At 45.2% G+C, this 27,397-nt stretch overlaps 1 long non-coding RNA gene across 1 annotated transcript in view; it reads right to left on the minus strand.

Moving 5' to 3' along the window:
- Positions 1-27,397, minus strand: part of LOC142564359 (uncharacterized) — a 198,308-nt gene that overhangs the window by 21,384 nt on the left and 149,527 nt on the right. Inside the window, exon 3 of the long non-coding RNA XR_012824566.1 lies at positions 19,385-19,634. This is a non-coding gene — a long non-coding RNA (uncharacterized LOC142564359). The remainder of the gene's footprint in view (positions 1-19,384; positions 19,635-27,397) is intronic.

Raw genomic sequence — 27,397 nt, forward strand, 5'->3', positions numbered from 1 at the left:
GGACATGTAATGAGGAGGCAAGATAACCGGTGGTCATTAAGTGTTACGGACTGGATTCCAAGAGAATGGAAGCGTAGCAGGGGTCGGCAGAAAGTTAGGTGGACGGATGAGATTAAGAAGTTTTCAGGGACAACATGGCCACAATTAGCACATGATCGGGGAGTTGGAGAAGTATTGGAGAGGCCTTTGCCCTGCAGTGGGCGTAGCCAGGCTGATGATGATGATGATGATGAAATGAGACGGCCTGTCGTCACTAGTAAACCACGGCAGGATGATTGGTGGCGCAAAGAAAGCGATAACACGCAATGGAACGAAATTTACATAAATAATGTTGCTTGCACAAAGTTACTCAAAACATTTATACGCAAGAAAGTTTTGAAGAGTTAAACGCTTGGAGGTACCTGCCAGCGCCCCGTTTCAGAGAGAATAATAATAATAGTAATAATAATAATAATCATAATAATAATAATCACCATCATCATCGTCGTCATCATGCCTTATACCCAGCAAAGATTCTTTTACAGCTGCACAATGCGAGACTAGGTTTTCTAAGATGTCCAAAATTTCCTAGCTTATGGCCTCTAATCCATATAAATTATATCGCCATCATACACTCGGGAGCGCACGTATATTGCACTGCTATCAGGAGCGGCCCATAACAGGGGGCTTGACTAAACTGCCTCCAAGATCAACTTGCGTTACGAATCCGAATACAACGTCCCGGCTTTTTGATCCGTGCTATGCTGTCGCGCTAAAATGAGCGTAGTGGAGATTCTTCGTGCTGCTCTGAATTTTGAGTGGGAGAAGGGCCTTCGCGGGGAGACCCCTCAGGCACGGAGGGTGATCATCCACCGGCCCAAGGCGATCACCGACGACTTCATTGCGGTTCTGGACCAAGGGCTTCTCCCCTGAACCCCCTTCCCTAAAAGTTAACTGAAGTTTTCATCACCATCGTCGACTGCTCGCAGGGAGCTTGTATCGACGGTGCATGAGCGGCCCGTGTGCATAGGGTTAGAGGGTCTCCAGACACGCGGACCGCGTTTCAACCGACTCGGTGGCGGAGCCAGGACAGCGTTCGGCCTTCCGCTGCGGGCACGACCGTTGTGTGCATGCAACCTAACAAAGTACGCTGGCGTTCCAGCTGGGCTTATCCGCGTATGCACTGGTTTGAGTGGAACGAGCACTAAACGACGGAGGCGCCGTCTAACGGCGACGGTTTTGCCGTTGGTCTCATCGCGTTCACCATCGAGGATGGGTGGATGGATAGATGGATGGATGGATGGATGTTATTAGCATCACCTCTGGAACTGGGCAGTGGGTTGCGCCACCAATCTCGAGGTGCAATGCCTGGAACGCCACCTGGCGACGCTCCTAGTCAGGTTAGCGTAGGTAGCCTAGACGCAAGCTTCACATTAAGGGTCCGTACGCCAGCAGTGCGAGAGGCCTTGTAGCTATACTGTAGGGAACAATTCATTTTGCCTAGCACCAATTGCCTTGCGCGATGCGTCGCGCAAACATGTTGCGTTCGCGTTTAGTCAGAACACCGTCCGAGGAGTTCAAGCGTAACTCAAAAACTTGCTAGCGCTGTAAGTGCTTCGCCCCCCTTCGAAAGAAACTGCCAAAAATTTTGTGGAGGGCGTTGCTGACAAGGAAATTTATTTACCCGTAGGCACGCTTACAACTGTGGTACGAATGAAAAGTACAATATAAGGTGCAGCACATGTAATACATCATACTTGACGTAAACAAAACCGATTAGCAAACGAAATAATAAATGGTGTCTGCTTGACACTGGTTTGCCACACACAACAACAACAACAAAACTCATTACAGCGTCTACGAAAAAGCATTATTGTCAGCCTCGAATTTATGAAAGGTACCCGAGGCACATGCAGATACAGTCTGAACTCGGGCAACAGAATTGAGCATTATTCTGGCTGTAGAAAGACTTTGCCTCGGGAGACGGTTATGTACCGCGTAGACCAGCGGCGAAGAAACTCGGCTTCACCGAGTTTGAACAACTGTTCTTCAAGATGAGCCCATACTATCACCCGTAGTTTTCACGATGGAAAGTCGACGTACAATGCTGCAGTAACGATCGTGCACGTAGGTATATCTCCCGCGCTATATAACTGAGCAATCGAAGTTGTTCTAGGATTTAAGAAGCTCGTGATAAAATATTTATTTTGTTCGCAGACAAAAATTTTCGTGCAGACTGCTGTGATTCGCATTAGGACTCGCACGTGGGTTTCTTTAAACAGTACGCGCACGTTAAATAACTATTACGTGAGCAGAGGCATTTGGGGTGAGCATATTCGTAATGCTGTCGCAATTCATAGGGTGGCATGGCTTGATTACATCGAGGTGGTTGCAGGCCCGGCTCTGCTCACAAATGCCATTTCATCAACCCATACTCTAACGCGGTAGCGTTGAGGGCCCTGCGTCGCAGAAAAGCCGGCGTCGGCACCGGCGTCTGCGGCGGTGTCCGTATGGCAAAATTCATCCCGAACCGAGCATCTCGATAAACGCACACCCTCCGCGTGGAGCATATGCGTTACTGAAACAATTGAATTACCCGAGCTAAAATGAGTCAGAAAATTCGTAAAGTGCGACTTAGACACTACCTACAGAAATGATAGCGTTGCAATGTAATTAGAATACACGAGAAAACATAATTCCGTTACGCGGAAATTCAAGCACGAACCCCTTTTCCAGATGCCGTTTGAGGTATGTCATGGAACGGCACGCCCTGCTGGTTTCTTTGCAACACTGCCCAGAGAGTACTCGCCGTGGTGGTGGTGGTGGGAGGGGAGGGGGGGGGGTAGGTTGATGATGATGATGATTTGGGATTTTTATGGTGCAGCAGCCGTGCAGACTATAATGCGCCAAGAACATGTTTTTCGTATTAGCTTATTTGTTTAAATGCTGGGGGGGGGGGGCAGAAAATGCTGGCTGTTCCGTAACCGAAAGTGAATGCAAACATGAGATGTCTGCCGGCAAAGCAGATTTGTGGCGGCGCGCCACAAATCTGCTTTGCCGCCACAAGGATTCGTGGCGGCGCGGCAAAGCATTCGCGGCGCGCCGGATGCCACCGGCCTGGTCAAAACCCCCGCCGCGGAACTCACGGACCACTGGCATTGCAGAAAGCACAGGCAACCTGACCTCAGCTCCAAAAGATGATCATCAAGCATGTGGTGCCATGTATCTGTCTTTTGAACGTCGCCACTGGAAATGACAAATTAAACTTCAGCGCACTAGAAGTTGCAACTTGAATGATAAAGTGAACAATCATAAGAACAATCAGAAGTAATGCTTTTTTGTAACTTGTTGGGCAGTAACTAGAGTATGTAATGCGGTCCTGTACAAGGGGTTGGGAGCCAGAGACCGCATTTTCTTAAGCTTTGGCTGGTTGCACGCACTACATCATTTTGCGCTCGCAACCTGATTTGCCCTCTCAAGTGAAGGATTTTCATTGGCAACATCAGTGGGGCATTCTACCTACAAGAGACAGGCTTGAACGCTGGCATATGGTAGCCAACGATAAATGCAAATATTGCGCACAAACAGAGACCAACGCGCATGTAGTAAAGGACTGCGTTGTAGCACGCACCTTCTGGAAGCTAGTTTCAAAAATGTTCGGAATATCCATCGTACGGCCACCACAGCGCCGAGATGGGTTTGCGAGCCTCGTCTACTACAGCGCTAGCTACGTTTTGTGGCGCTTCCGCAACATCGCAGAACGATCTCGGCAGTCAAATAGAGCAATGTACCCCAGAATGCGAAAACTACGGGTGATAGTATGGGGTCATCTTGAAGAACAGTTGTTCAAACTCGGTGAAGCCGAGTTTCTTCGCCGCTGGTCTGCGTGGTACATAACCGTCTCCCGAGGCAAAGTCTTTCTACAGCCAGAATAATGCTCAATTCTGTTACCTGAGTTCAGACTGTATCTGCATGTGCCCCGGGTACCTTTCATAAATTCGAGGCTGACAATAATACTTTTGCGTGGATCCGGTAATGAGTTTTGTTGTTGTTGTTGTGTGTGGCAAAGCCAGTGTTAAGAAGGCACCATTTATTATTTCATTTGTTAATCTGTTTTGTTTACATCAAGTATGATGTATTACATGTGATGTGCCTTATATTGTACTTTTCGTTCATACCACAGTTGTAAGCGTGCCTACGGGTGAATAAATTTCCTTGTCAGCAATGACACCCGGATGTACTCTCTTCGTTCTCGACCTATTCTCGACTTGAGTGCCCGGATAACGTCTCTGGATTTTGGGTCAAAGTCCCTTGAAGGTCACCGACGATGGGAGCTAAAGGCAATCCATGTTTAAAAATAGAGAACCAGAAAGCTCACCTTCGTACATAGCGTTCGCCGCCACCGCTTCCAGGAAAACATTACCTTTACACACGGAGTAAGACATTTAGGAGGTGAAACTCCCGTCAGCGCGAGCGAGCGCGGCCGACCAGATAAGGTCACAATTGTTGTATGCGCCTATGGGGCCGTATACAGTGGCGGCGCCATGCGGCGCGTCGTAGAAGCCGCAGCGAAAAAAAAATGCAGCGCCCGGGCCTGCGGCTCCGGCGTTGCTCCGGCGCGCTCTCAATGGCGGTAATTTCTTTCCAGGCCGCCAGGCGCCGCCAGCACGATAACGGCTCCGCGGGCTTGCGACCTTTTCTGGTCGCCGCAAACAGCGGAGTTTCCACTCCTAAATGTTTCTTGCTCCGTGCCTTTACATAAGCCGCAGTAGTGCAGGAGTGGTCGCGGCTACACTCTGGCGTCGCAGGAAGGCTCACCGCCGCTGATAGCTCGCCCCCGATATCGTCACTAGGCCTTTCACGGTTCACTTCGAGTCAGTAGCTGATGGCGCTTCGGCGATTCAGAACGAACTACCGACGCTCCCAAACAACAATGTCTTGGTACCGTTGCTGACGCCTTACCCTCTCCTCGCAATAATTCGCACGAAGAATACCTGGTCGTATTTGCGACGTTGGCAGCTGAAATGAGAAATATTTGAAACTGCGTGCGATCGCACCTGCCTGAATCTGACGCCACTCACGGTAGTAGTTTTCACGAACATAATTGAACGATAGCGTTATATTACCGCTTATTTAGTTGTTGCAATTAACGACGCAGCAATAACGATATCCTTCAAGCTTTCTTTTTCAAGGATTTATCACATCCCCCGTTGTACTGCCCCGGGTAGATTTTTCCGTTTGTATGACTAAGCAATGCGTGCGATGTCCGCAAGAGGGCTCTGTGTATTAACTGGAAACCTAATTGTGATAACTCAAAGGGAAGCTCACTACTTTTCCAAGCGAGATCAGGATGCCTTAGAACCCGTGCTTATAAAGCGAACAGTAATAAGGACCAAGAAGCATGTGCTTGCTGTGGTAAAGCTAGGGAAACGATGGAGCACGTTTTATAAGAATGTGAATATATCTACCCAGCGGTCGATTCAGGCATCACTGATCTTTATGGAGCCCTTGGGTTCTTCGTGAGCAGGAGGAAGTAAACATGCCCGCAGTAGAGATAAGTAAGCGGCAATTGGAAGTCTGGTGGCAGAAAAGTATGGAGACGGCAAACGGAGCCGTTCAGAAACAATGTTTACGATAGGGGTTCGGAAAGTTCGGTTATAGGAATTCATCACTTTTTTCCTTTCCGTTTTTTTTCTTAACATAGCTAGGACACTAGGCGATATAATAACAAAAGCTTGGTGGCGCTACCACCACCCCGTTCCAAAGCGAACGCTCATAGCATCCATCCATCCATTCAAACTTCAGCGCTGGTTCTCCATAGGGAGTAAACTGTTTTTAGAGCGTAGTGTCCAACTTCCCTGCTTAAAAGAACGAAATTAACATTCTGTTTGCATCGGGTGATGCTCAGTGCTCTTGTTCTTTTTTGCTTTGATTGCCGCAGTGCGCAGTATGTTTGAGAGGAGTTGTTTTGCGTTTTCAAGCTCCTCATTTGAGCAGGCGTCCAGTTCAATACGGCATTACATGTCGGTATCAAATAAAGCAAATACGCCTCTTTCTTTATTTTGTGACCCCACACAACCATGATGTACACTTTCCTTGAGAATTAGAAAATATTCAGCGTTCGTTTCGATAGTAGAATGTCCTTGCTTAAATATTAGCATTAGATTAAAAAACGACCCTATTACTAGAAGCGTAGCAACAATCCACCAAGAAAGTAAAAATGGAGGTGACTGCTTCCGGAATCGAAACATCCAAAGCGCTATACTGCAGCACTACAACAGCAAGTGACGGCATCGAGTGGCAGAATATTGCACTGCAAATGTATAGCCTCTGAGATGGCGCATATCCGGGTTTCGGAGGCAACGACGAGAATGCAGCCTTGATCGACCGGTGGTCAGGAGATGGCAGCACTCAGTCAGCTACGGCACAACGTGGCAGCGTAATGTTTTGTAGCAAATACAAAAATATTGGTGAAGCACCGCGTTAGATACCTTTAAAATGTGTTGAACACAATTTTTAACGCCATTTATTCTACTTCTGCGCATTCAAGGTTTTTTAAAGACGTTAGCACATTTAAACACCCTAATAACTTTGTTTATACACGTATACGAAGGTCATAAATTCAAATTTAATTTTATTCTCATCTGAAGGATGAGGGTAGGCTCGGGTGAAATGTGGAAACGAGATCATTTATAGACGTGAGAAACAATCATTTTTAAAACTAAAACAAAAAAAGAATGATGGCTAAGTTATGCAAGTTCATCATCACAAATTTGGACTGGAAGCATAAAAACTTTCCAAAGGCGACATTTTGCTGAAAGATACCAGTGTAGGCAATTAATCCTCATAAAGAAGAGAAAACAGTTCTTTGATATTTACTTACATAATTTAAGTTTTTCTTACTTAATTTACTTTAATTACATATAGCTAATCTAGCCTTCTCACACCAATGAAGAGGTAAAAACATCGCAGAATGATCTTCTAGACGTGACAGTCTAAATTAGAGTTCTAGTCTCCCGCTCCACAATTTAAATCTAGTTTGGCTTTACTTCTAAGCATACGAAAAACCGCCTGCTTCTTGGCCAATCCCCCATAGTGGCTATGCACCACTGTCTGGGACACAAGACAAGACAAGACAAGACATTGTCTAGATGCGTCCAGCGATTTGCGTCTTCCCTTCCTTTATGTCCATTGTCCTTCTGTGACGCTGCAATTTTCTATCGTGAAATGACTAATGCAGAGGATGCTAACCTTCTTCAGTCTGATCTAATTAGTGTAGCAAACTGGTGCAAACATTGGCTAATGGAACTAAACGTTGGCAAATGTAAAGTGATGAGGGTATCCCGAATAACTAAAAGCATCCATACATATTACCTAAATAATGTTCCCTTAGAATTAGCTCACTCCCATGAATACCTAGGTGTGCATATCTTTGATAATTTATCTTGGAATGTTCATACCAACTACGTAATTCGCAATGCTAACCCAGATACGTACGAAACTTGAATGCGCTGTTTGCGATCTGCCAGTGACAAACTAATTATTTGATTAGAAGTCGTGCAAAATAATTCACTTCGTTTCATCTTACGTAAGTACAACAGAACTGCAAATTTATTTTCTCATTTGCTCTAACCCGCTCCCCTCTTTAATGCCTTTGGCTCTGAGGGTAATATTAAATAAATAAATAAATAAATAAATAAATAAATAAATAAATAAATAAATAAATAAATAAATAAATGCCAAGGTAAACCAGGCAAGAAGAAGGATTTCCGTTTCAGCAAAAAAGCTAGGGAAACGATGGACCATGCTTTGTTAGAATGCGAAGATTACCCAGCTGTTGGTTTAGGTTGCGCTAGCCTTGTTGAAGCCCTCGCGTACAGGGATAGCAGAGAGGAACCCGTCCGCAATAGAGATAAGTAAAAGCCGATTGGGCATTTCGTCGCAGAAAGTTGGGAGACCACAAAACGGAGGCGCATAAAAACAAAGTTCCCAGTATAGTGCTTCACAAAGTTTGATGATAGGAGTTCCTTGTGCGATTAAAAAAAAAAAGATGCACAAGATAGGTAGAACATTAGGCAAAATAACAGCATGGGGTTGGTGGCGCAACTCACCGTCCCGTTTTAAAGAGAATGCTCATAGCATCCATCGGTCCATCAGCACCCACTAGCCAGACTTTCAGTTGTGTGCAAATATTAAACTATTAAAATGTGTTAACCATCTCCCATATTGGAAAGATCACTTACTATCTCAGTGCACGGCGCTGTTTCGAGCAGCGCATGAATGAGTGTAGAAAAAAAAGAGTCCAGAGGAAAACTAGCGCTGACATAAACGTGTTTTTTTTATTTAACACGGCCCGCTCGAAGTTAGTTAATAGGTGCATCACCAACCGTTGCTCCGCCAACGCGGTCCTGCCCAGTGGTCCTGCCGACGCGATACATTGCAGCTTCGCACAATAGTACGCGCTGACTAATCAAACCACTTGGTTTCTGCAATGGCCAATAAATTACTGAAGTTCGTCAAACGGAGCGAAAAGCCCGAAATGCATGACAGCTTCGTGAAAGGCCGGGTAGTCGTTCTACCCTACATAGACAACGTTTCGCACAGGCTTAAAGATATTGGCCAGCCTGCGGGGGTGTGTGTGTGAGGGGGAGGGGGCTCTTTTTTCGGCACCTGAGAGGCTGCCGGAACTGTGCAAACACGTGGACGCACTTCGCGCTAACGTTTCATAGTGTCCTGACCAGCACAGGTCCCGATTCATTCCCTGCACTTGATTCCACTGGTGTGTGAAAAAAATATATTTTGGGCAGACCGGCAGATGCCTCAACGATAGGCTGCGTGAGCGCAGAAATAATGTGTGTAATGTGGCGCGGGACCATTACGGCACTCACTGCCGCTAATGTGGCTGCATCCCGCTTCTTGCTTGATCAGTGCGTTGTAGTGGCAAGGCAGGGATAATTGAAGGATAAGCAATTTCTAAGCTTCGTGTCTGCGGCGTAAGCACTTCTTCTATCGAACTATCACGGCTTCAGCGTGATTGTCTGGCCGGGTTGTAGGATAACTGCAGGCGCCTGCTACAAGCGATTTGCCTCGCTTCCGTTATCACTGGATCTTGTTTTTTTTTCAGACACCTGTATATATGCTGCTATTATTCTGTAAATAAAGATCTGGCGGAAGCCCTGCAGTGCTATTTCTTCTCTGTACTCTCTTTATACCCTAAACCATTCTTACGTTGCGCAGAACCCCCCCCCCCCCATCATGAACAATCACCAACTCACCATATAGCTGCCAAACTTGCATCGTAGCAACGACAGCTAGCTCAATTTTTTTTTCATATAAGCGCGACATGCGTGAAAGTTATCAAATGGCAGCGATTACGATTGTGGAAACAGCAATCACCCAAACAAACGAAAACGAACACAGCTCAAACTTGGCGATGATTTCGCTGCAAGGCTTTGCTGACGTCTACGGAGAAGACTAATCGCTGCAGAGAAGACGATCGTGAGGGCGTCGTCAAAGAGCGCGTGAACTGTCCACAATTTTGTTAACGGATTCAAAAGAGACATGCAGGAGCTACACAGAGGGTAGAATCTGCAGGGCTGCCTTAGCTATCCTCCACAAGGCAGAACACCTCAGACACATCGCAACCCACAAGCCAATCTGGATTCCTGCACACACGGGGATAGAAGGAAATGAAAGGACAGACAGCTTGGCTCGCTAGGATCACGTATACCGAGTCGAGCAGCCACACACCCTGGGACAGCACATCACCGTGGAGATCGGCTATTCAGAGTTACTGAACTACCACAGAAGCCAGAGAATTAGATACTCCCCGCCACACAAAGCCTTAACACAGCAAGAAGCAGCTAGTTGGCGGAGGCTGCAAACGGGAACCTTCTCTAACTTACATATACTAAGCAAGATGTATCCTACACAATTTAAGAACACTTGCCCGTGGTGCGGGACAACCCCCACGCTTCACCATACAAGCTGGGAGTGTAAACGTAACTACACATTCCACCAACACAAAACGCCGAGTGCGGAGCAGTGGGAGAGCCGGCTCACCAGCTGCGAGCTCGCCGCCCAAAGGGCAATGGTGCAGCACGCAAGCGAAGCAGCGCGGCTCAGTGGAGCCCTGGACTAGGGGCCCAACCCTGCTAAGAAGGTCAAGCATGTGCAGCGATGATGAAGACGAATACCGAACGCTAAACCCTTAATGGACCAAATAAAGTTCTCTCTCTCTCTCTCTCTCTCTCTCTCAGAGCCTTGCCTCAGAGCATAAATGTATTCTGTCAACACTCGCAGCTTGCGTTTCCTTTACATTTTACGTAAGATATAATCGACTTAGCAAACAAACAGAGCCTTACGTTGCCAGTTACCGCTTGTCCTGTCCACTCCTTCATCACGTCCCGTTTGCAGTCGCGGTTCTTTTCCTCTTTAAACATGTCGGAACAACTGGCCCAAAGTTCCCCCCTCTAGAGCCTTACGTAGTGAGGCTAAAGCAAGGGTAATGAAAACGATAAGAGTCGAGCCTATTAACCAACCGCGCCATTGAAGTCCGGCATACGAAATGCGCGTCCGGGAAGAAAGAACTCTGGCCAAAAGGCTCGGTGCTCCACGCTTTTCTTGCCGAGAAACATGTCCTAAGGAAGGAGACAAAGACAGAGATTGATACGGACGGAATATATGGGACAGGCGTAAGCAGACAGGCAAAGGAACATCGTTCAAGCACACGTACACGAAAGTATAAAGCCATACGCTGCACAACTAAGACTCGCGCCAGCCAAATGCCTTCCCCGAGAGGAACCCAAAGCCGTAAGCGAAAAAGACCCGGACATCTGGAAAGGAACAAAGAACATCCACAACAGGCTCCAAAAAGCGCAGCCGCGTAAATCTCTCCTCAAAGGGAGCACCAGTCGCATTACCCGAACAACAACAACAACAGCGGGAACAGCAGCCACTGCCCGTGGCCGGTACGAAAAATAGCGCCGGGGAAAATTGGGAAGCCCTCTGTCCAATACAGATGGGAAGCAGATTGTGCCGCGGAAATAAAAAAAAAAGGAAAGAAAGAGCGCGATACATTTGGCGTCTCCTTCTTTTCTGCACCGCCCGGAAAGGGAGGCGACAGACATCGGAGAAACAAGCACAGTGGTAGCTTATACAACCCTCAAAGAAACCTGGTTCCGAGATGAGAGAAAAAAATTCGGCAGAGGCACCTAAGACTGCTTAGGTGTAGTAATGCGAAAGCATTACACCGTTTGTAGAAGTCGAAACGTCACGAACGCGCTCATTTTATACACTCGTGACGTGACGCCACCGCCTCCCCATTCGCTGCGCCGTCACGTGTCCAATGTCGCACGTACTAGGCCACGCCTTTAGTCACGCCGATGGCCGCGGCGTGACGTGTGCAATGACGCAGGTACTAGGCTCTTCTTTAGTCAGCCAGAGCAGTGGAGCCATCGAGGCGTTAGGGAAGCGCGCATCGTCTCTCCCACCCCGGCGGGCACGGGTTCGATTACCACCGAGACCGAAATTTACCAAATTTTCTTTTCAAGGCCATTAAATTACTTTGCTTACCGAAACTTCCCTGAGAAATTTGACGTCCATCCCAGAAAATTCTGACGCCGTTTGATTCTTTTTTTTTTTGCGCCGTAGGACGTTTTTTGGTACCATCTTTCGGTCACGCCGACGCCGGCGAATTTTCGCGCGATGGGGAATATATAATGCCTTCGCGTTAAAAGCGTGAGGGCAACCGATGGGCTCGATTTTATCTTAATAACAACCGCATGCGAAGCCAATACATGATGGAGACAATTAGTAAATGATAGCCAAATATTACTGCGTTGATTAATTGTAGTGTAAAAGTAATATGGAAAGGAGAAGCGAAAATGGACGAAACGACGACTCACCGCCGGTTTCGAGCTGAACCGACATCATCCGTATTGCGCGTGCGGCGCTCTACTATTTATGTATTTATTTTATATTAAAAATACTTTCAGGGCCCAAAGGCACTATGGAAATGAGTGAGGGAATAAGGGCAAGACATGCAGCTAACAAAAAAAAAGAAAAGAATAAGACATCTCAGCACTATTTGTGCTGAGATGGCAGCTGTCCGCGCGTCCACTTTTTTGTGCTTTTCCGCAAGTGTACGATATCAGTCGGGCGAGTTCGGAGGTGGGTATGGGGCGGGTCCAGAATGTGCTCGCAAACTGTAGGCCTCACGTTGTGCGCCAGCTTAGGAGCAGGTAACTGGCCAATAAACCCTCCAAACGCTATCCAAGCGGCGTACACAGTTTAGACGTTTACCCGAGCAAAGAGCAAGAATCAGGAAAATCGAGCGCCTCGGCTTTCTGCTCAGTAGCACTGACACGAAACCTTACGAGATGTTTTTCGATTTCATTTAAGGACCAACGCAGATGTGAACGCAGCGGTAGTTGCGTTCGTGAAGCTTTTTTCCCCTTTCTCTTGGCTCCAATTATCGCTTACCGAGAGAAAGTCGAACACCGACAGTGACACAGGAGGGCGTGACTGTCACGACCTCTGAGGTAGGTGCGCCAACTCGCCAACCTCAGAGTCTGTGTGAGGCGTAAAACCCCGAAGAAATTTCCAAGCAGTAAAGCTGCGCGAATCCGCGCCAAAGCAACCCAGCGGTTAACACATCCTGGGGTGCGATCTTGTAGAAATGCCTTTTTTCATGCCAATGCCTTTTCGCGTGACGTCATCGATTTTGGAAATTCTGGTAACGTAGGCACGACGTTTCTTGGATCGTCCAATCAGAAGCTGCCTTCATTGGCCGGACGTTTCTTTCGTGTTCTCTTCTTTTTCCGGGGCTGTATAGCAAATTTGTTTTTTTAAAACGGCACTTAATAAAAGCGGACTTCCATGCTGCGTAAAGCAAATTCATTTTGTTACCTTACAACGCAAAAGCTGCCGCAGTCCAAAAAAATGCAAACGCAAGTGCTCTATTTTTGAAGCCGTAGCCACATAGTAGTCGGATGTGCATCCAATCCATGCCGTTGAGCGCACGCAAAATGGCAGCCTCTGTTTACCAGCTTCCAACAGCGCAATGCCACAGGGGGGATGGGTTTGAATCTCAGCGGCGGTGGAGCCTGAAGCTGCACCTTTCTCCGGCCTATGGAGAAGGGTGAGAGGGTGATGAAGAGTTGGCCTGCACCCCGCTTGTAGAGGTGTGAATTGGGAACGGTGAATAATAGTGAGAGTGTGGACTCACATTTGCGCAGCTGGGAAACGGACCACATTGTGGTGTGAATGCATGTGTGTTGTGTAATGCGCGAATAACCCTGCATCTCGTTTCCTGAAAACGTGGACGCGCAGGACTTGCAATAGGGGCAGTCGCCGAGACCGGACGACGACAGAACTTAAGGGCCCGTCATTTTTCTACAGGTGGGAATGAATGAGGCGCCGTCATCGGTGTGCGCGTATACTTCAGTGCCGTCTATGCTGTGTGGAGAAAAGAAAAAGAGAGCTTGAGCATAATCTATCGGCTTACAGGTGATAACTGTAAACGACCTCCTAGCATTTTCTTATACCATTGCCGGGACAACCTACGCTTCGTCACAAGGACATTGCATGCGCTACTAGCTCGTTTTTGCCATTTCCGAAGCTGCGTGGTGTCTAAGCTTGCCACGCGATTGCTCAAAAAGCGTTCCATTGAAATTATCGCGCTTTATAGCAGATCTCGTGGCTCTTAACTAAAACATTGAGTTTTGTTGTTTTATTTACAGTTTCTATACCTACCGTTATGGCACGAAATTTATGCTGTGATGATGCACTTAAACACGCGAAACTAAGTCTATCTACAGTTAAACGCAGTAAATTTAGGCCACAGGCACAGAGAAATTAAAGCGCAAAAATTATGTATTATCTATATACGCTTCGTATATGTATGTTCAAAACAAATAATTTGCATTTGCGTGACTAATACACATAATATTAATTAAAACGTGGTGTTTAACATCCTTAATCAGTACAGTCGCTTATGAAGAACACTGTAAGGAAGAGCTCCGGATTGATCACTGTTTTGTTTTTTACTCTGTACCTAAAGCGCGGTAATGACTGTTCCTGCATTGCTCTTTCACAACTGGGTATGGCTGATACTTGTAGACGAAGTTAAACTTGCATGTAATTTAAGATAGCAATGTAAACGGAGCAAATTAATTCATGCAACAGCAGTTGAAATTATGGAAAGTGTGGTTTCGGCCCCGGAAAGACGTCCATCTTGCTGGAAAAATATTCGCTTTCAAAAAGTAATTTTTTTATGAATGTTAAAACTACGGCAGAGCCATTCTTGAGAAATCACCACGTGGCTGACATAAATTAAGGCACCATGCGCTTGACAACCACACTACGTCGTTGCGCCAGTATATTGAGGTCAGTCATATTTCAAGGTGCAATTCGTAGAAGCCGTCAGTTTAAAAAAATGACATGCAAGCAAATGATAAAGGAAAGATAGGGAGGTTAACCAGGACTGAGCCCGGTTGGCTACCCTACACTGGGGAAAGGGAAACGGGGACGGAAAGATCAAAAAAAGAAAGTCTACTGGGTATATCGTTCGGTCACTCAGTCCAGATCACAGACGCTGATTCAATCCAGTAGCCTTCAAATATCGCAGCAGAGCTTCTGTGGCCCTTTGTAGCTGCGATATGCGAGGCCATGGTCCCAAGATCTTCTTCAAGGTGAACGGTGTTCTATCTAGCTGGTTGAGAGCTGTTTCAACAACGTGTGCCCGTAGTAGTAAGGTTCTGGTTTACATTCGCAAGGACCTAACGTATGACATGCAAGAATTGTGACACAAGCAGTGTGCTTATGCCGGGAGATGCGACGGGCTGATAGCTTTTTTTTTTCGCCAGCGGGTGCCTACTTCGGAGGTGCGGCAGATAGAAGGAGCATTTGGAGTGACACCACACTGTTTGCATGATAGGGAGAAGTCTACATCACACTGGTTTTCGAGCACGCGTTTACTACTAGCATATTGAAAGTATCCATTCGTAAAACTCACGGTGGGTTCCTTTCGCAAACTAAGCGAGATTTGTCTCGAGGTAGGAGTTACAGCCATGGACAAATGAAACGGCAGCAAAAAATTACCAAGCAGCAGACGTTTCGGAAGTAGTAACTCGCGAATGAGAATTTTGCACCGCCATTTATGGGGTCACAAAGATGGCACTTGCAATAAGTGCGCAATCCGACACCATGCCTCCATACATAAATTCGCAAAAGCGAAAGCAAAATAACGAGATTTAGTCAGCCCTGAACTGTTTGTATTTGAAATATACGCAACCTTACATGATCTTAAAATAATATAGCACCCGCAGAGCTGCGTCAGAGCACGTATGGGTTAAACGAAGGTTAATCGCAAGCCCGTAACGCAACCCCGTTTGATTGGTTAGATTTCGTGCGAGAACCACAGGACTAATGCGCCAATGGGAAACCGGGGATTTCAATTTATTTCGTTGTATTTAAGGCGTTATACTGCCAGAGACTGTTCTCAAAGCCTGCTACAACTAGTCTTTCGTTCCTTGAAATGTAATGTTATCATTTTTTACGTAAAGACGATCATGTGTGCATTAAATGAAAGTGCTGTGAGTTTGTACAAAGCCTACTGCAAGCGCCTGCAAAATGTGATACAGAGTGGCACAAAGCGAGTTGGCGCTAATGGCACAGATATACATGAAAGCAACGCAATTTCAACGAGGGCCAACTTTGCCTAGAAAATTAAAGAGAACACTCGCGCTGGAACGTTGGTATGGTCGCCTATATGGCCACATTCCCACGACATTAGCGAGGGATAACAGCTTATGCATAGTTGCCGTCGCTTAAAGCGCTAGGAATGCAGACTTCGCAGCAGGCTACGGTGCCGGCCAAAATATATGATCTGCGACGCAATGCTTTGTTTCATTATCCCGAATAGTAGTTTCTGGCGATAGCCGCAAGTTAGCTCCACAACGCTAGGTAATTTTGCACGCTTTCCTCGCAGTCCCCAAAGTATGCGGGTGCCCAGAGCTTACGGTTCGGTGGGAAAATATAGGGAATTAGATCGCATTGCAAGCATAGCGGCCGCGTATGGTTTTGGAAAGGAAACACTCAATTTGGGGAGTGGGGGGGGGTGTAAATTCCCTTTCTCGGTTCCATACAAAGAAGCAGGTATGTATAGAAGGAATAAATACGCGTACGATAGTGTCCTTATGTAATCGTATTTCGTCATAACATCCCAAAATGACCACGTTTGATTATTTTCGCTTTACCTCTTGCATAGTGATAATGTCAGGCTTTTTGTCTTTGCTCCCCGCATTTATTCATTTTGTATTAAAAGCAAACAAAGTGAATTGAAAGCCCGTTGATACTTTTTTGTGGGTCACGAACTTAGGATGACACAAATTTTATAAACGACACCTGCTCAAAAAGTATTCGTGAAATATTGCTTGATAGAAAAATCCTATATAATATTCAGTTGAAAGTCAACAGAAACCTTATTGAAGAAAACGACAGTCAAGGAAAGGTAAGGGATTTCTCTAGCAACTTTTACAAAACGGAAGGACCACAATGTACACTACAGCAATATTTATCATCGCTAATTGTTAAACCTAGTCTGTATTCCCTAGTGAATGTCTGATCTAAAGACAGTGCTGGAATCCATCTTCACTTCACTAATAAGGAATCTCAGATAAAGCGTTCATAATTTTCACCAAGAGAAACGTTATGCTCATTGTCAAAAGAGTTCATGCTGTGAAAATAATACTGAAACACTTGAAAGAATTTCCTGATGAATTTATCATTACTTCCGTAATATGGAATTGCAAACAAGAGCTCACCGAAAATTTAAAAAAAAAATCATTTTTGTAAAAGCATGCACCATAGTCCACCTATTGCTCTTTAGCAATTTCTGTTACAGGCTATCTCACACCACCTAAGCAACCGCAAGGATAGTTTTCTCTTTTTCCTCAGAATACTTTCTTGCCCCGTTGAAAAGAGCGATGACGTTGTATGGTATGCGACTAAAAATGCTCACGACTGCTTTTTTCGTTTATGATTAGTGTTGTCTTGACTTGAGACACGCGTGTAGCAAGGTAAATATACCTGGTAGTGAAGCTACCATACCTGTAGAAGCCCATATGTTAAAAACTATGCGGTTCCATGGCATCCGATAGAGCTTAGTGCCATCTGTGTGATGAGGGAACACTTCCGGCGGAAGAGAGAAATAGTGAGACGCCATGAGCGTTAAAAACAGAAGCGACGCATTTTGTTCTCGAAGGCACATGATTTGCTTCGCTGGCCTGCCGAAAGAACTGTACTTTCAAATGCCCCGCCAATCGACTCGACGGGTGTTTCGAGACTTCAGCGCGGAAAGCGATGGTGCAAAAGGTCAGCCGTCGAAATTTCACCCCTGCATAGAACAGACTTTCTTTGGAGACTGAGGAAAGCTTTGAGTGTAGAGTGCTTGGTTCTATCGTCGGACGCAAAGTCCGCTGGCCAGCGCAGCCACACGAAGACAGCTAAAGTAAACAATTATCTGGCGGTCGTAACTCACTGCTTTTGACCGAACAGGCTAAGAAAATACGAAGCCAGCCGCGCCACCAAAGTGAGACAAACGTTGACAGACAAAACAACGCAACGCGTGAGTGGGGTCGTACTGTAACAGGTGAAATTTACGAGCGCGCCTTTCTGCGCACTTGAAGAGGTGCATTGCATTGCAACTGGTATGGCTAACCTCCTTGTCTTTCCTTCCCTTTTGTCTCGCTCTCATTGCAAGTGGTAGAGACGCCAACTTTGGTAGTGGCCGCAGAAAAGAGCACTTTATTGTTATTTCTGAGCGAAATAGAGTGGCCCTTTTCTTTCCTCACCAAGCGTATAGAAAATTGATTAGGAATTTTATTTTCGTGTGAATGAATCAATGCGTGCACTTGTTTTAATTTAAAAAAAAACGCTTTTTTCTTAATGTTTGTTGGCTCCTCACATAGTCGGGCCTCAGTCGCTGCTCCCACTTGCTGATGTCAGTGACAACTGATTCTGAATGACTATTCGCCCAAAGCTTTGCGAGCTATTTGCATCGACCTTGTGTGTCCTTTGGAAGGCAATTAAGCTCAATAACCGTCATAATCTACAAGCTACAGCAATTCAGTCAACACTAATCGCTATCACTCCAAGCGTTTTCTAATACATAAGTACGTTGGCCTGCGCTCTTCCAGGAGGAGAGTGCACAATAGGCTCGGCAATATGAAACCCAACCTTTATGGCGCGCGAGAGCGTTAAAGTGAACGAGAAAAAACTGGGGCGGGAATGACAGGTGTGCCTTAAAAATGACACGAGATCAACATTGCAAGATTTGCACTCAGTTATTTCAAAAAATGATATGAAACAGTGTAACCTAGCAGCAGTTTATGCAGCGTTTCTAAGCAAATCTCTGATAGAATCGCAAATCATCGCAGTGCAGGTTCCGTGTTCATTTAGATGTGTTCTGTAAAAAAAAAGTACGTATAGCGATTCACGCATAAGTCTCCTGAGAAACTGAGCACCTCTATTGTGCGCAGAATCGTCTGATATTATTTTCTGGCAACATATGAGTCTCGGTCGTGCGCCATAAGAATCATGAAGAAACGAAGTTTACTAGAACTAAAAAAAAGAACACCTCGAAACCACTAAAACCTGTAGACCCATCGGCACGAGGCACACGATTCACGCAAGTACACCTCAACACGTTGAAAGATTTTTTGTTGTTGTTGTTATCTATATGTCGAAACGCACCGACATGATTCAATACAAGAACAGCATTCATTCCACATTTCAACGGCTTTCCGTCAGAATGCGTAGTGAATTGTGTTCCCTGTGAACTCTGTGCCGCAGAATAACGTAAATATTAAATTAAATTATGGGGTTTTACGTGCCAAAACCACTTTCTGATTATGAGGCACGTCGTAGTGGAGGACTCCGGAAATTTCGACCACCTGGGGTTCTTTAACGTGCACCTAAATGTAAGTACACGGGTGTTTTCGCATTTTGCCTCCATCGAAATGCGGCCGCCATGTCCAGGATTCGATCCCGCGACCTCATGCTCAGCAGCCCAACACCATAGCCACTGAGCAACCACGGCGGGTAACGTAAATATGGTTGGTTCACTGATTATTTTTCACCGCGAGTGCTCAGGTGTCTGTGCTTATCAATTTGAATTTGCCTTAAAGTAGTAGGAAGAAGACGTACAAACTATTTTTTTTTCGCGTGTTTCTTAAAGGTGGCTGTTTGGTCCACTTACCCAGGTGAGTTCGCATGTTATTTGCGCCTTTCTTATGCTTTACGCAAGGTTCTCACGATCATAGGCTGCTTGCGGCACCGTTCTCCCTCTTCAATAACAGGAACACACAGGCCGAATGAAAAAAATATCAAGCATCCAACTCACCGAAAAGCTGACTGTTCATCACCGGTGAGCTGGAGCCGTCACACATCGCGGCCCACGACGAAGCTTGTGTTAATTCAGTTTTTTCTTCCAACACACTCAGCACTGAGAACTACGTAGCGGAGCCGCCCACAGACAGGAGCAGTTTCCTTGGCGGGAAAGACGCTCTTTACGCCAAGATACACCCGCGTATAGCTGTCCTTGATCTGCGGGGAAGACCGCGTGCGCTGGTTGTGGATCGGCTTGCTTCGACCTGCACAATCAATCAATCAATCAATCAATCAATCAATCAATCAATCAATCAATCAATCAATCAATCAATCAATCAATCAATCAATCAATCAATCAATCAATCAATCAATCAATCAATGCATGAATCAATGAATCAATGAATCAATCAATCGATCAATGAATGAATGAATCAATCAATCAATCAGTGAATGAATGAATGAATGAATCAATCAATCAATCAATCAATCAACGAATCAATCAATCAATGAACCAAAATTTATTATTCAAACAATGCACATGATTCAATGCCGTTAGGATGACAGCTACCAGAAGCGGCGACTTGATTAGTGATAGCGACCAAAACAAACCAGAAAGATGACAGAAAGGACATATTTTGAGGGTATAAAGACCACAAGCCTTGGCGCGTTCCACGAGACACCCACTACCACTGCTAGCTGCGACCGTTCGCCTGGTCTCTGACAGAGACCTGCTTCTGAGGGAAACTATCAGCGTCTTGACTCGTTTCATCCATTGCTGTCAGGGGCCAAGTGGAGGCTTCCAATTCTTCGACAGCACTTCGACAGCAATTCTTCGACGATCTTTGGTTGACCGTCGTGTCAGTGCTTTGTAAACGCGTAGGGTGGCGAAGTTGGCGAGAAAGAGCGCATGTGCCCAAAGCCTAAGCCGAACATAACTGGTGTCTGCTAGTCTTTTTCTCACAGAAGCAAGTAAGCCGATCAAAGATAGCAAGAACCTGCGCAGCTGGTTGAAGTTTAGTTGCGTCGCAGAGTTGTCATTTATGTTCAATAGAGTCCAATGGACGCGACATATATTAGGAAAACGTATTAGGAAAACGACATGTAATAAGGAAAACATAGCTCAACATACATATGAGCGCAACAAAGGAGCTCCCTTAGAATGCAACGTCTCGAGGATAAATTCAACACCCATACAACTTAGCTAACGAAATTGAAGAGAGATCTTGTAAAGTAATTGTTAGTTGTCATTACCGGCGAAAAATATTTTTTAGTACTGTAGGTGCGCATGTTATGTTTGCAAGAGTGAAGCGATGTTGATAGCGATTACATGTACCAGCAAGAAAATGAGCACTCTGTCGAATAAAGCAAAAAAAAAGTACGGGTATTATACACTATTTGTATGGCAACGTACTTTTTCAGATTTCGTCTATTATGATATTTGGGATTTTATCCGCACCAAACGTTCTTTCTTCAACTTTAGATTTTCTATAAAAATTACTCTAATGGACGCTTGTGCTCATCACTTCCGTATCTTGTGCTTATTGATCTGTCGGCGCTACAATTAGCTACAAAATTACTAACGCAACAGTAGGAAAGCTTCGGATCTCATATTATTACTTTTGATGACCCGGAGGCATTGACTACATTTACTCCTGTAAAGATAGTCTGAATCAGATGCACGAAAATGGAATAAGCAGACGGAGGACAAAATTCCGTCTGCTTATAATCGTATTTCCTGTTGCCTTGAAATTGCTGAATACATGAGCACGAGGAAACGGAGAACATAACTGAAACGAGAAACGAACTACATAGTAGGACTTCCTCCTGTCTAAGAAACTCAATGGAATTCAGGTGCATTCATATAGAAAAATAAAGATATGGGTCGAGACACGCATTGAGAGATGAATGTTCAATTTCGAAACTACGCTTCGCCGAGCGCTCTTGCTTTATCAGTAAGCTAAGCTATGCAGATCGCCTTTCAAGTACGGATAATGGCTGCAATGTTCCCATTTTTCCGCTTCCTGTTTCGCAAGACACCGAGAGACTCGACAGTAAACGGAAGGTAAATACTACTGCAAAGTAAAAGAAGCTTCCATGGATAATTTCAAAGGCATAAAAAGTGCAGATATTGAAACCCACAAATGTTTTGCACGCAGCCCAATACGTTAATGGCTTTTGAAAGCATTCTTGCGGAAGTAAGATAAAATTTCTTTCAAATCATCCTTCCTTCAGCAAGAAGTACATACATACATACATACATACATACATACATACATACATACATACATACATACATACATACATACATACATACATACATACATACATACATACATACATACATACATACATACATACGTGCACAGACTCCTGCACATTTCGCTTGGCCTATTGTTCGAAAAAAGATTTTGTGCTTAACGTACAACTCTTGGTGATATTTTGCAGGAGGATGGAAATTTGGAGTCCACGTCGTTCAGCGTAACACTTGCCACAGTTAATTGCCTCGTTCTTAAGTAGAAAAAAAGTGCAAATCTTCCTTCGGTTATGGGGATGCGAGCTGCTGCCGCGACGGCGCAAGCATAAACTTGTGTCGCCTCCTGCCGGAAGCGGAGAAAGCAGCCATACTGCCGTCGCGTGTACCAGGAGAGGGCAACACGCGGCAAACCTGCCCTGACCGGCAGCCGCACGCACCGCCGCACCTCTACTGGAAGCCTTCTAAACCCTGAACGCGAGGGCCATGTTTGCACATCGATATCCTGGCAACACAACCGCGGCGCTGCATTTCCGGTCTTCATTCACACGTGTTGCGCGCCCCTTTAGAAGTTCGTTAACGCGAAAGCGTTAAGGAGCCCGTGTCGCTGAAAATACGGCATCGGCGGCCCACGTAGGCGTCAGGCGTGCCTCCGCACATTTCAGGACCACGGATACTGAACCACTTCTCTACCACCAAAGTTGCTCATACCTCGTCTTTCATCATTTTCAAATTTATTCCTCAAATTTTTGAGGAAGGCAGCCCACAAAAAATGCGAAGAAACATAAAACACCGACAGCGCATGTCCTTTATGTTAGCGCTTCTCAGAGTGAAATGTTAAAAGTTCGGAACAATAGCAGGAGACCGATTCACGCCGCAAAATGACCGCGTTTTTACCAGAAAGCTCGCCTTCATGCATAGCGTTCGAACCCAGCGTTTCCCGGTAAATGTTACGGTTACATAAGCTGCAGTTGCCGGGAAGCATGAAAAGCAGTAAGGGGTCTTTCAACGCTCTCCCGTTCCACTCTTAAAGGCGCAGCTTAAGCGTCCTCCAAAATTTTCAACTCATGGCATGATGCAGAGGATCGGTATTTACTCTACATGCTGCAGGCCCGACTTCGATTCGTCGTGCGGTCTAGACATTCTTTTTACACGGTCACTGTATGAAGGTCACACAGACCAAAGTGGTGTATTGTAGTGAAATAAATGCTTTTTTTCGCATATATTAAGATATGTAGAATGTACACGCATAGCATGTGAACTTATGTTGTTGACCAATTTGTGGACTGCTGCTTGCAGACAAGATTTTGCAAACAGCCCACGGGGAAGTCAAAGGGCCACGCTTAAACCAAAAATAAAACAGTCATTACGATATTTTTCCGTGAAAAGTATGAATGTTTTCTCTAGAGAAAAAAAAGAGCAAGTCTATAAGAAGGTAGAACAGCCTACCTGAAATCTGTAGAGAATATCTAAATTGTCTAAATTATTTTCCCTAAGATATCCGCCCGGCATTTAGTTATAACCAATATATTGTCATAATTGTGTGACCTTCATCGTTGCTACTTGAGAGCGAGAAAGGTGTTTATTTAAAAGGAGAGAGGGTTCCCGGTGTATTATTTGCCCGCAAGCTACTCTGCGAGGGAGAGGGGAGAGAAAGGCCCTAGAAGAAGGAAGGCGAGACACCTAAATAAGAACTAACACAACGTGATATCTTCACTTCACTTTTGAGTCAAACTAGTCCGAACATATATGTGTCATATTCTTAGCACTCTAAGCCTAGGAAACTAAAATGAAAATTATCAAAACACGATCACTTCACTTTTGAATCCAACTTGGCCGAACATATACGTGTCGTATTCTTAGCACTATAAGCCCATCTGAAGAAAACGAGAATAAGATAAGCCGCTGTCTCTCAATATAAGCATGCAGACTAATCTCTCTGTCCAAGCTTTGTGATGCAAAGTGAAGCGTCGCAAGCATCGCCAGCTCCAACTCCTCCCTCCATCTCAGCAATCCTCTTTGGTCGTCATTGATGGAAATGCAACCCCCTTTTCGAGGCGACTAACATCGAAACTTTGCCATTATCTAAGCTGAAGCTCCTCCATCTTTCTTGTCACTGGCACGCAGTGCGGTAAAAAAAAAAAAACTTGTTGCCAAGGGGCACCGATACAAAAAGAAGAAATCTCACATTTTGCTCAAACCACTTTAACTCCACGACACTGCTTCATGAAGCTACACTACGTGTTCGTTCTCGCTAAGTGCACCGAGATTCTAAATATATTTGGAGCTCGCGTTGGCGTGTGCGTGCCTGATGGTGAAATCGTGGGCGATGCCTCTTTCTTACTTTTTTTTTCTTTTTCGCAACAACGCTTCAAGTTCGCTGTGCTTCAGGGCAGCTGAAAAATTACACGTGGCTGATAACGAAATCCTTTCGAGCGCGCCAAGCTGTAAAAGTGATCCGATCCGATTATTCATGGCCCAGTGCTTGACGTTCATTTGGTTCATGCTAATCAACTACATACACAAGCGGCAGCACATGTGAGCCAGGAAAGCCTTCGCTTGAAATATGGCTGCCGATAGAATATGGATGAATAAACAGAGCTAGCTGAGCACCAGCTTAATGGGGGGGGGGGGGGGAGGCGCAGTGCAGCGCAAATTTTCCCTGGGCCAGCTGACTAGACATCGTGAAAGCTAATGGAATCTTGGGGTGTGTCCCCAGCTGGTGGTGGGCCTACAGCTACAGTATTTTGCTTACAATGAACATTTGCGTTTGCCTATTGCAACTAACCATGAAACACGATGATAAAAGATCCACATCTCGAAGCGCAAAGTAATGCTAAGCGAAAAGTGAGGAAGACAGAGGTGAGCGAATGCTCGAGCGATTCAAGGGCACAGTACACAGCAATACGGTTCTGAGCTGAGTAAGCAAACATGTTCCTAGTTAGTGGAAATTTGCTGGGTGTAACGAGCTCGTGTTGTTCTGCTTTCGAAAAAGATAGTAGTATGTGTCGAAAGAGATCTGCAACTTCAGTACTTATGCAGCTAATCCTACATTGTTGCACCATGAGATAGAGAGGAGTGGTTCTTTATGAAGAAGGGAAAGGTTGGCACTGTATTCTGCAGCCCTTAAGGAAGCACGGCTCAGTGCCATAAAACCAGAGGTGCGCAAATGGCCCTGATATACTGCACTCATGTTTGTACAATGCGGAGAGTGAAAGAAAGGAAAAAAGGTAGAAAAGAATGATTTGTAGAGATAGAGATAACGCAGGGAAATCAGCCAGGGAAGGGGCTAGCTGTTTCTACTGCGCTCGAAAGGGAAACAATACGTGGTGAATAGGATCTAGATTGTGCGGACAGCGCTATGCCGTCGAAGACGTTCCTAAAGAGCGGTGGTCCTCAAGAAGTGCAAAAGTCTTCACTGCATCGGGGCCAAATGATTAGCGGAGACAGTATCCCACAAGAATCAACAGAGTAAGTGGACAATATTTCCAATCGTTCCAATTGCACTGGACAATGATGGCCTTTGCGTGTAAAATCGAAGACATAGGTGCAATTGGCCAATGATTTCTTAGAACCTGTAGAAATCGAATGCCGCAACGTCAGCCATTTCAGTTTGCGCTGAATCAGCTTTCGTCAAGGCAACACCAACCACATAAGGGGTGCCTTGCGTCGGTGCACTCAGGTCGAGATTAAATTTGCAGAGTAGACTTCAGACTGTGCCGTCGGGTGTGCCTTATATTTAAGGTATTGCATTCGAATAACGAATTGTGCACAAGTACATGCATACTGTACTGAACTACGGTGCATTAGCTTTAAGTACGACGCGCGCACGAAGAACCTTAAGCGAGCAGTAGCCAGCACCAGAATCACTTGTTCGCAACCTGTAGGGGATATGATTGCCTTCAGACATACTCTTGTCTACTGAAATCTGAATAGCATCGTGCGTATTCAAATCAGAGGGAATGCAAAAAAAAAGATGTTCGCTTAGTTGAATTTAACGTTATTTAAGGTTACTATAGCGCCTAATATTCAGCAAGTACATAATCTATCAAACGCATTGCTGGGTGATATATTAATAAATGTCTTAAAGAATAACTGAACAAGAATATCAAAAGAAAACGTTATAGGTGATTTGGTTCTGCAATGCTGGTCGGCACTAAAAAAAGTTTTCGCGTGTATGTCACAGTGAATAAGCATGACACGTTTTTCTTTGTTCTGTAAGTGGCCGGCTGCATACATATATTTGAGTGATTTCACTTTGGTCTTTGGGGAACTATATATATTAAAGCCGTGTTTTCACTTATTAGTACATTCGATGCACAGGGTGTTTCAGCGAACACTTTGAAAAAATGTAAAGGTTTCCTGTGGCAGATAGAGCAATTCTTGTTTATGAGTTGGTCTACTCGAAGAGGCGCACTTTACTGGCGCAAAAAAAAATGAAATTAAGATTATGGGGTTTTATGTGCGAAAACAACTTTCTGATTATGAGACACGCCGTCGTGGAGGACTCCGGAAATTTCGACCACCTGGGGTCCTTTAACGTGCACCTAAATCTAAGTACACGGGTGTTTTCGCATTTCGCCCACATCGAAATGCGGCCGCCGTGGCGGGGATTCTATCCCGCGACCTCGTGCTCAGCATAACCCCACACCATAGCCACTGAGCAACCATGCTGGGTAAAAAAAAAAAAACATTAAAATACATAATCTACTAATTAAGTAAAAAATTCACGCATTAAAAATTTAGCTGATTACCTTATGGGCCATATTTCAGTTTACAAATTCTAGTCGTAGAGTTCTCAGGCACTTGGAATAAGTGCTCAGGATGACACCTGTTTCAAGATATTAATTCACGAAATGCAACGGCGGTCCATTTACTTTCTTAACAAAACGTCGTTTTACTCATTAAAGCACAAAAGTAACTGGAACGCTGATGCATTTCTCCACAAAGTTCGGGAATTTATACCTCGAAACTGGTGTCACCCTAAGGATTCGCTCCAAGTGGATCCGCCTTGCGAACTCCGCGGCTAGAATTTGTAAAATACAATATGGCCATATAGTAATTAGTTAAAAATTTAATTAGTGAATTTCGCTAGGTACTCGGTCGTGCGTTTCAATTTCGTGTGCGATTAATGCCCGCCTCTCCGAGCAGACCGGTTCATCAACTAGAATTGTACTATTTGCCACAGGCAACCTTTAGAAGTTTCGAAAGTGTTCGCTGAAACACCCTGTGTGTTTACATGAGCGAAAGCATAGGCACAAGAACTGAATGTATTCCCATTTCGTATTATTTGAAAATAAATTCAGACGTTCACAGGAAGATGCAAGCTTTAAATAATTAACAGTTGTCGTAGAAGGAGTGTCGGCACAACCATCAACGACAAGGGGCGATGCTTTGCCGAAATAATGTCGGTGCAGCCATCAACGACAAGTGGAGATGCTTTGCCTAAATAATGTCGGCACAGCCATCAACAACAAGTGGAGATGCTTTGCCGAAAAAAATTGTGTTACGGAAGAAAATTACAGCGTCTGAAAATACCCGCAGTGGAAAGTAGTCTGAACAAACGTCAGCTTCACAAAGCAACGAAATGTATTTTTCTTAAACATATCTGACTCTCTCTCTCTCACTCTCTCTCTACCATCTTTCTATATCGTCTCCGCACTCTGCCCGGGTGAGTACTTCGCTGTAGCAGACGTCTTCTAGACGGAACGTAAGCAAGAAAGATATGAAAAAACAATATTTCCCTCGCATAAGCAACGGTCCCAACAGCATTCA

The sequence above is a fragment of the Dermacentor variabilis genome, chromosome 11 (genome assembly GCF_050947875.1).
Source record: "Dermacentor variabilis isolate Ectoservices chromosome 11, ASM5094787v1, whole genome shotgun sequence".
Classification (NCBI taxonomy): Eukaryota; Metazoa; Arthropoda; class Arachnida; order Ixodida; family Ixodidae; genus Dermacentor; species Dermacentor variabilis.